Consider the following 9,253-nt stretch of genomic DNA (forward strand, 5'->3'; position numbering starts at 1 on the left):
CAAATATGAGAATACGTTTTAGTACACAAAAGAAAAATAACTTTATTCCAAAAAATGTTCTCCTCAGTGTCAGTATAGGGCGCATGTTCACAAGAACAACTTTGACAAATGAGATATTATAGGAGATTTTGAGTTTTTATTTTGCTTTATGTGCGCACAGATTCTCATAAGCTTAATATTTTTCGGATTGAACCACTGAAGAAATGGTCTTTGAGAATTTTTTGAGAGTTTTTATGGCCCTTGGGTTGACTAATCATGTAATATGCAACTATTTTTGTTCAATGTTTATGTTAAATATGAGTTGTCCATTTCAAATAGTTTAAACATTTAATGGAAATGTCATAAATATAAAAAAAAGCTATTTATTTTATTTATTATTTATTCTTTTATTATAATTAGAAATTCTGTTAACACAAAATTATTTATTATTAATTGTCAAAATAAATTAAGAAAATATATGTAACAGTGACTGAAGTGTAATCATAAAAAAGTAATCTTTCCAAACAATAAATTGTGCACAAAATGCACAGATGCGATATTCTTTCACTGTATTGATAGTCTCAGTCTTATCTTATCCTAATTAATACATTTATATAAATTATTTTCATTCTGTTGTTGCATCATGTTTGCTGTGAGGTGCTTTTTGCATTCCGCTGTAGGACATTAGTTCCAGTAGAGGGCAGCATTTCTCCGTAATTCACCTGCTGTGCTTTTAACAAAGACGCCAAGTCTCTCTTCGCCTTCGGCTTTGTTGTTTCATTCGACATAGCTTTAAGTTCTTTGTATTAAGTTATACTTGTATTTAGCTCAAGTTTTACCTACTATCACGTGAAGCACGTTTAGGCTATGGAAAATAATTTAGCACAAGATGTAAACTGAGCTAATGTTATTGCTCACAACTCATATGTCGCTCTGATCAAAAATAAAAACATCCAGCCTGAGGTTAACAGGAGAAGTCGACCTTTTGGCTTTTTGAAAATATATATTTCTTTTAAGCAGCAGGCATGTGCAATTGACAGCACACTGCATAATTAAAACGACTGTGAAAAGTCCTGAAATTGCCCTGAGAGTTAATGAAGTCGCACAGTGTGATGAGGGAAGATTGTGGTGGAAAGGGGTCAGCAGGCCTCTTCAGGCCTCTCGTCCATGGAAAATGGCTGCTGTCAGCCGTCGAACATTATGGGAATCTGAATGCCCACACAGTACACTCGAGCCGAGATTAATGACTTCAAATAGTGGCGTTTGGCAGAAGAGTTTCGTTTGCACTCTCAAAGGGACAAAAAACGTTGAGGAGGATGAAAAGTAAGTTACTGCTTATGGAATTCTTATAATTTGAGAGGGAGTTTTTACATTGAAAAATCATAACATAATAAGAGATCTATTCCACCAACACTTTTGAAATTATTCTTTGGGATATTGAACCATAAACTATTATCACTAAGCATTTTTTTTTGCCAATTTATCTTAAATATGCCAATCATACAATCAAAACCTAGGGCAGAACCCATCTTTATAATCCTTCACTATGGTACCTTTTTTACTACTTGATCTTGCCATATTCCGATACACCAATGCAGTCTAGCTATTCAACTTCAACTCAACATGCAATGAGTTAGGACTGCTTAAAAAATTGCTCTATTTAGTACGAAAGTGAGCACAGTCCCTTTTCTATTATACTTATAAAAATAAACAAAACCTTGCTATGTAATGTGTTAGGTTGGACCAAAATGGGACTTGTCAAAGCAGTATATACATATTGGTTTGTTGATTTTGATTCCTTATAATGTCAGTGTTGTCAGCTGAGTCCAGTCTTTCTCAAGATGTGGCTAACCATTTATTTTTGTCATTAAGAGACCTTCAGCTTTTTAAATGAAATAATCACCTTGACCTTTTAACACTAGCAGATACTTTTTAAAAAAAAATATTTCATTCTTTACAAAAACAACAAAAGCAGACAGTCATATTCTCTTTTATACTCTATCCCTTTATACTCTATCCCTCTATCCCTAACATTTTGTTCTTTTGTTACTTTGATTAATTCCAATTCCCTTAATTCTACAATATTTCCATGGGAAAGGATTAAGTGTAAATGTATAGTAAGGGTCAGTTGCATATATCCGCATCAGTTGCATCACTAGGATGAGCATCAGTTGCGTCACTTCACTATCTTCTGCAGTGGCTTTATGGGATGGTAAATTGTGTTTGTGCATTTCAGAATTTCATCATTAGAGGTACAGTAGGCCATCAATATTCTTTTTGCCTAGTCTTCTTCGAGTTTTTTTTTTTGACTATTTTTCTTCACATGCCATTTTTCACTTATAATGCACAGTAACAAAGGCAGTTTTGGATGCAGCCAGTCTTTTATGCAGGCCATCTATGTACTTAAAGTGTTAGTTCAATAATAAAAAAATGATGTTATTAATTACTCACCCTTATGTTTCAAACACTTGATACCTTTGTTCATCCTCAGAATACAAGTTAAGATATTTTAGGTGAAATCAGAGAGCTCCCTCATCCTCCATAGACAACTAGGGTACCGACTTGTTTGAGAAAGTTACCAAAAATATCTTCAAAACAGACCATGCTTTCAGGGGTTTAATTAGCAAGCTCCGGGAATACTTCTGTGTACACAAAACAAAAATAAATATATTCAACACCTTGTTTTCCTTAGTGTCAGAATATTGTCACAGGTGCACTGGTGCAGTAATGTACCTTCCGGATGCCCACACTCAAACTGTTGTTTGAAACAAACAAGTGCGTGTCTGAGGTAAAATCATCAAACCATATTTAATACACACCCTGAGAAGAAACGGTTGAATAACATGGTTATTTTTATTTTAATTTTGCACAAAAGAGTCACGTAGCATGAAAATATTTTAACTGAGCTACTAGAGAACTCTTTTGAGGATGTTTTTGATTCCTTTTAAGACTCTGAGTAAGTTGGAACCTTGCTGTCTATGGAGGATGAGGGAGCTCTCAGGTTTCTTTGTTTGTGTTCAGTAGACAAACAAAGGTTGCAGAGTGTTGGAAACGATATAAGGGTGAGTAATTAATAACATAATTTTCATTTTTGGGTAAACTAACAGTTATACACACTCTACACTCTATACACAGCATACATAAATATATGCAATTGAAGACAAAATTCTTAGCCTTCCTGAAATTTTAGCCGACTGTATATTTTTTCCTTAATTTTTGTTTAACAAAAATATATTTTTTCTAAACATAATTTTTTAATAACTAATTTCATATTAACTGATTTCTTTTATGTTTGCCATGAAGACAGTACATAATATTTTACTAGATATTTTTCAAGTAACTAGTATTCAGCTTAAAGTGACATTTAATGGCTTAACTAGGTTAATAAGGTTAATTAGGCAGGTTGAGGTAATTAGGCAAATCATTTTATTACGATGGTTTGTTCTGTAGACAATCAAAAAATATGAAGGGGGGCTAATAATATTGACCTTAAAACTCAAAACTGCTTTTATTCTTGCCGAAATAAAACAAATAAGGCTTTTTCTATAAGAAAAAATATTATAGGAAATACTGTGATTTTGTTTTGCTCTCTTAAACATCCTTTGAAAAAAATCACAGGAGGGCTAATAATTTTGACTTCAACTGTAGACACAAATGCACAACCATGACCTGCTTGTTTTTGGTGTATTGTCCAGTCCTGAACAACAGATGGCAGAATCAGCCAAAGCAGCAGTAGCGCTATAGCCTGAGGTCCATTAGCAAAACAGACTAGTAAATCACTGAGAAAGCTCTAATTTTATGTCTAACAAAACCCCTTAGAATGCACTTTGGTTAATACACAAAAACGAAAACCCTGTAGCTTAAATGTTACTTCTCTGATTCTTATTCATTTACCGTCATTCAGTCAGGGATATCTTTTCATTTAGCTGTTTGCAAAAATAGAGATAAAGCTCAAAATATCACATTAAACAGAAAGATTTATATAATATGTACTGATGTTTGAGATTTCTTCGCAATGATATCATGCTAGAATTGTTTGGTAATAGCATCTACTTTATGCTCTCAGCAATATATTTTATTTTGTTCCCTCTTGTTATTTATTTCATGTTTTGAAGCATAACCTAGAATTAAAAGATAACCGGAAGCATTGGCATTTACAGTCAATAGCCATCAATCACAGAGGGGGATGTCTGTGAATTTTCTAAATCTGTTTTGGGATTTTGTGACTGCCACCCTCCTTTACTTTGAGTATAATGTCAAATCGTACATCTGTTTTTACATGCATTGCCCTTTGGATAACTGAGATAGACTGCTTAAGAGATCTACTGCCATATACAATCGCCATGCACTCAGTTATGTTCATGCTCCGTTTCTGAAGAGCAATATCTGATATGATATTGTTGCCCTTATCCAAGGGGAAATGGGGAAATTTGTCATGACTGCAAGTTATTAGATAGCTCAAGAAGATGTTTTTAAGATTATAGGAGTAAAATGATCAAAAATGCCCCCTAACAATTGATTTGATACAAATAAAAAGTATTTGTTTATACTGAAAATGTTAAGGAAATCAATAGACCTGTGGGTAAATATGTAATTATAAAAATAGTAACATTGACATAGGGATGAACGTGCCTTTAAAACGGTCTTGTTCTTAATCTTGTCAGTGTGGTCAACTGTGGTAGTATCTTTTAATTAGACAATCATTTTTCTGCTTTTTTTATGTTACACCTTCTTGCTCTGTCATATTATGTGCCTATTGCGGTTACTGTTTTTTATGCCCATTATGTTTGTCTATTTTTTATCTGTAAGCACTTTGTTCAGCCTTGTGGGATGTGCTTTGAACTTGAATTCTATTTAAATGTACTTATTCTCTTGGGGTATTGTTATTATTCTGTGGAGTTCAAAAGTAAATCAGTTTAGTTTATTCCAGAATTTTAAAAACAATAACCTTTATTTATTTCTCAACAGTAAGAAAAATGTTCTTTGTTAAAATATAATTTAAAGACATTTTCTTTATATCAGTTTGATTGTATATTCATCCAAAATATCAATGCTTCAAAACAATCTACAAAATGAGAATAAGTGATTTAATGCTTTTCAAAATGTCTTGTTTACTTTCAGACCTAAAGATTCAAAAGTTGTCACTGCATGGTACCTTTTTAAAAAGTACACATTTGCATATTATTTGTAACTCACTATTGGTACATTAAAGATACATATTAGCGGGGTTTTTACATGTTTTTTTTATTTTTATTTTTTACATGTATCAAAATAAACTACAAAACACAGCAGCCACAGGAAGCATAAAAAAAAAAATGTATATATAATGTGTATTTTGAAATTACTACAAAATAAAGGAATGTGACATTTATTCCCAAACCTTCTATCAATAGTCATATTTGGTCAATCAAAACTGACTTTCTCTTTCATTTTAGCATAAAGGTTGTATGAATTCCATGCAGAAAGTCTTGTGTTAAAGATGATCTCCTTAATCACTGCAAAACCTCGTGTAATGCAGATAATGAGTTGGAATATAGAAATATCCTATTTTTCTTCATTGTGTTTCCATCCATTGGGTGGCCAGTGAAACTACAACAATCTCTTAACCTCTTCATATATCACTTTTTAAAATATAAGAGTTATTTTATTTTTTGTTCAATAAATGTAGTTTTTTAAATTGAAATCTGCAATACTTAACGTAAAAACACAATTTCTGAAAACTACTTAAATCGTTTCCATAAATCTTTTTTTTTTTTTTTTTGCAGTACTCTTCAATGGATATTGAACATAAAACATGATATCTCTAAAAATGTAGCTTTCTCTTTTTGCAAATAAACTCTGCATATACAGCCAATCCTGCTGCTGCTCTGTAATGGGAGTCTGGAGTCTGTATAGACTGGAGTGTTATTAAATATTTGTGTCTCATATACTGTATTGTGCCACTTTGACACTGCATCTGCAGATCATCTACTGGCATTTGAAACAGCCAATGAAGTATTGTAGGAATCGCCACTGTAGGACTTATTTTGTTGTTATTTCTTCACATGTACATCAGCAACCCATCTAAAACTACTATTATTTGTACAGTATACTCATTCTCCCAATTTTTTTTTTAGTTCTTCTTTAACTGGAAGAATCTCATTATACCCACTTAGTGAACACCAGTACACAGTCTTTAGCTGTTTTTTTTTTATTTCTCAAGTTCCTCTGCATTTCCACCTGCAGCACTGAGACTGAGAATGATTATGTGCTGAGGGCTCCATACACTGTTCTTAAGGACTAATATTTTATTCCATCTCATTTCATAAACAAAGATGCTGATGCATTGTACCTATGCCATTTTGTCTGTTGTTTTCTTTATGTGTGTTGCATAATTTCCATCCACACTACAAGCATTCACCACATTCTAAATCAATTTTCTCTTCTGTTCTCAAGCTTAGGCAAATAACTGAGAAAGCATCGATCAGAGGCCACATTTGTCATCATGTAGACTTACAAAGTATTTTAAAAATACAAAATACAAGACTCTAAAGTGTTTTGATACAAAATATTAAGCCTTTTTTTAAATAAAATTTATCAAATGGAAAATACTATATTGTATTTGGATTCGTATTTGAAATACATGTATCAAAAATACTGCCCATTCATGCATATTAGTAGCTACCTAACAAGTACAGATGTGTACATTTAGGAAAGGTACAACCCCTGAGACAGCTTTTTGCTCCTTTATTTCTTAGAGTGCTGACATGAAGGTGACTATGAACTGTCAATTTATTGAATTTTTGGTTGAGCTACCCCTTTAACAATTCATCCATCCCCTGAAAGCTCAGCTGAGATGTTTTGGAATTGAAGGTACTTCCAGTCCAGTCAATTCTAAAGCCTTGTTGCCCACGCTTGGGTTATGACCCATTCTTCCTGAAGCTGGTTGTGTCAACAGTGTTGTATTTTATGTGAAGTCTCGGGTTTAGAGGTTAACCATAAGCCGATGTCTCTGTCTGCTCCTTCCTCTTCCATCCGCTGTATTTGTGTCATCTTTTGTTTTGCAGCTTTGGATGTCTGGTGTCAGGAAACAGACACATCACATCAACCCATGTTTGTCCTTCCGTCTCCTTCACTCCCCCGCTTTTTTGGCACAGCGACCCGCGGTGCTTACTGTAAGCCTGCAGGGGCCATTCCGGCCCGCTGGCCTTTTCCTCCACACCTGTTTCAGAGGAGACATGTTGTGTTAGAGCTTCAAGTCCCTTCCACTAATGAGCAAAGCGTCCCACTGAAAGGAACATTGAGCGTCTGCCCCCCTCCCACTCGGGATGAAAGTGCGAGAGAGACATGACCAAAGTCGTCTCCGCTTTGACAAACATGAAAAGCTTCCCCGGCGTGTAACTTGAGGAATTGGACACTCAGAGAAGAGGGAAGGGCTTTCAGTCGGACTAGGCTTGCAACCGACCTCTCCAACCCCCCTTGCAAGTTTCCACTTATGAGAAAGAGGACAAATGAAGAAGAAAGAGGGAAGCAAGAGAAAGGGGCCCTCAGCGTGCGAACAGCACCTCTCGGGTTGCTCGAGATTGTTCAAAGTGACTGCGCTTCACAGAGCCCCTTCAAGAGAACATCTCCGGCTCTTCACAGCCATCGCATCTGACAAGCAGCGGGCTCCTGTTAAAAGCACTGTCGAATTAGATCTACAAAACAAACCCATGCTACACTAGAGGTGGACTTGGTTCGAGAGCACGCGTGTGCCTCAACGGCGCATAGTTTGAACGATTGAAAGTGTAAAAGTGCGACGACACTGGTCCCCGAGCACGCGTGGGGTGTGTTTAATTTGACTGATATAGGGCGCCGCAGACGGAAGTATGTCTAATGAAGGGGAGAGATGTACTCTTGTGTGACAGCCCTCCAGAAGCAAGGGCTCACAAAAAGCTCTACAGAGGCACAGAAACAAAGCAGCGAGCTTTTGATTCTGCTGTACAGCTGACACTTCAGCTTCTCTTGTTCTCCTAGCCAAAAGTCCCTTTGTTAAACATTCGGTGTTATAGGATTTTGAAAAGGTAAGAAATATAGAGTGGCCCTGAAAACTATACTTTACTGACATTTTCAAATGTATATGCATATTGTCATGTGTAACAATATGCAGAGGTAATTATTTGAAAGAAATATAGAGCACTGAATTGTGAAACTTTGTAGATACACAGCCCAAAATTCCGGCAAATGTATTTGAATCCTTGATTTTAGCTAATTGTTTTCTATATTCACAGGTCACATATCAAATGTATAATGTATATAAACTTACTAACCACTTTATTAGATGCACCTTACTAGTACCGTTTTGGATCCTCTTTTGCCTTCAGAACTGCCTTAATCCTTTGTGGCATAGATTTAACAAGGTACTTGAAATATTCCTCAGAGATTTCGGTCCATATTGACAAGATAGCATTACATAGTTCCTGCAGATTTGTCAGCTGCACATCCATGATGTGAATTTTCTGTTCCACCACATCCCAACTGTGCTCTATTGGATAGGGTCTGGTGACTGTGGAGGCCATTTGAGTACAGTGAACTCAATGGGCCCAAGATGTGCCAAGACCCCCCCCCCCCCCACCACCACCCACCCACCCACACACACACACACACACACACACACACACACACACACACACACACACACACACACCACCACCACCAGCATGATCCATTGATACCAGCAGGAGGGATCCATACTTTCATGGTTGTTGATGCCAAATTCTGACCCTACCATTCGAATGTCGCAGCAGAAATCTAAACTCATCAGACCAGGCAACGTTTTTAAATTTTTTATTGTCCAATTTTAGTTAGCCTCATTCAACATGTTATGCATTCAGAGATGCTCTTCTGCATACCTCGGTTGTAACGAGAGGTTATTTGAGTTACTGTTCCTTTCCATATGCTGGAATCAGCCCACAGAACTGCTTCTCAATAGATTCTTTTTCGGACCATTCTCTGTAAACCCTAGAAAAGGTTGTGTGTGAAAATCCCAGTAGATCTGCAGTTTATAAAAGAACTTAGACCAGCCCGTCTGGCACCAACAACCATGCCACATTCAAAGTCACTTAAATCACATTTCTTCCCCATTTTAAAACTCAGTTTGAACTGCAGCAGATTTTCTTGACCATGTCAACATGCCTAAATGCATTGTGTTGCTGCCATGTGATTGGCTTAATAGAAATTTGCATTAAAGGAGCAGTTAGACAGGTGTACCTAATAAAGTGGCCAGTAAATGTAAATTTACAGGTCTTGTATTTAA

The 9,253-nt window shown here is 35.8% G+C and overlaps 1 long non-coding RNA gene across 1 annotated transcript; it reads left to right on the forward strand.

Moving 5' to 3' along the window:
- Positions 1 to 717: 717 nt before the first annotated feature.
- Positions 718 to 8,020, forward strand: LOC141378371 (uncharacterized). The gene is made up of 2 exons (XR_012392758.1): positions 718 to 1,302; positions 7,026 to 8,020. It is a non-coding gene; the product is annotated as an uncharacterized lncRNA (long non-coding RNA).
- Positions 8,021 to 9,253: the final 1,233 nt, after the last annotated feature.

Source organism: Danio rerio, chromosome 2 (assembly GCF_049306965.1).
Source record: "Danio rerio strain Tuebingen ecotype United States chromosome 2, GRCz12tu, whole genome shotgun sequence".
NCBI lineage: Eukaryota > Metazoa > Chordata > Actinopteri > Cypriniformes > Danionidae > Danio > Danio rerio.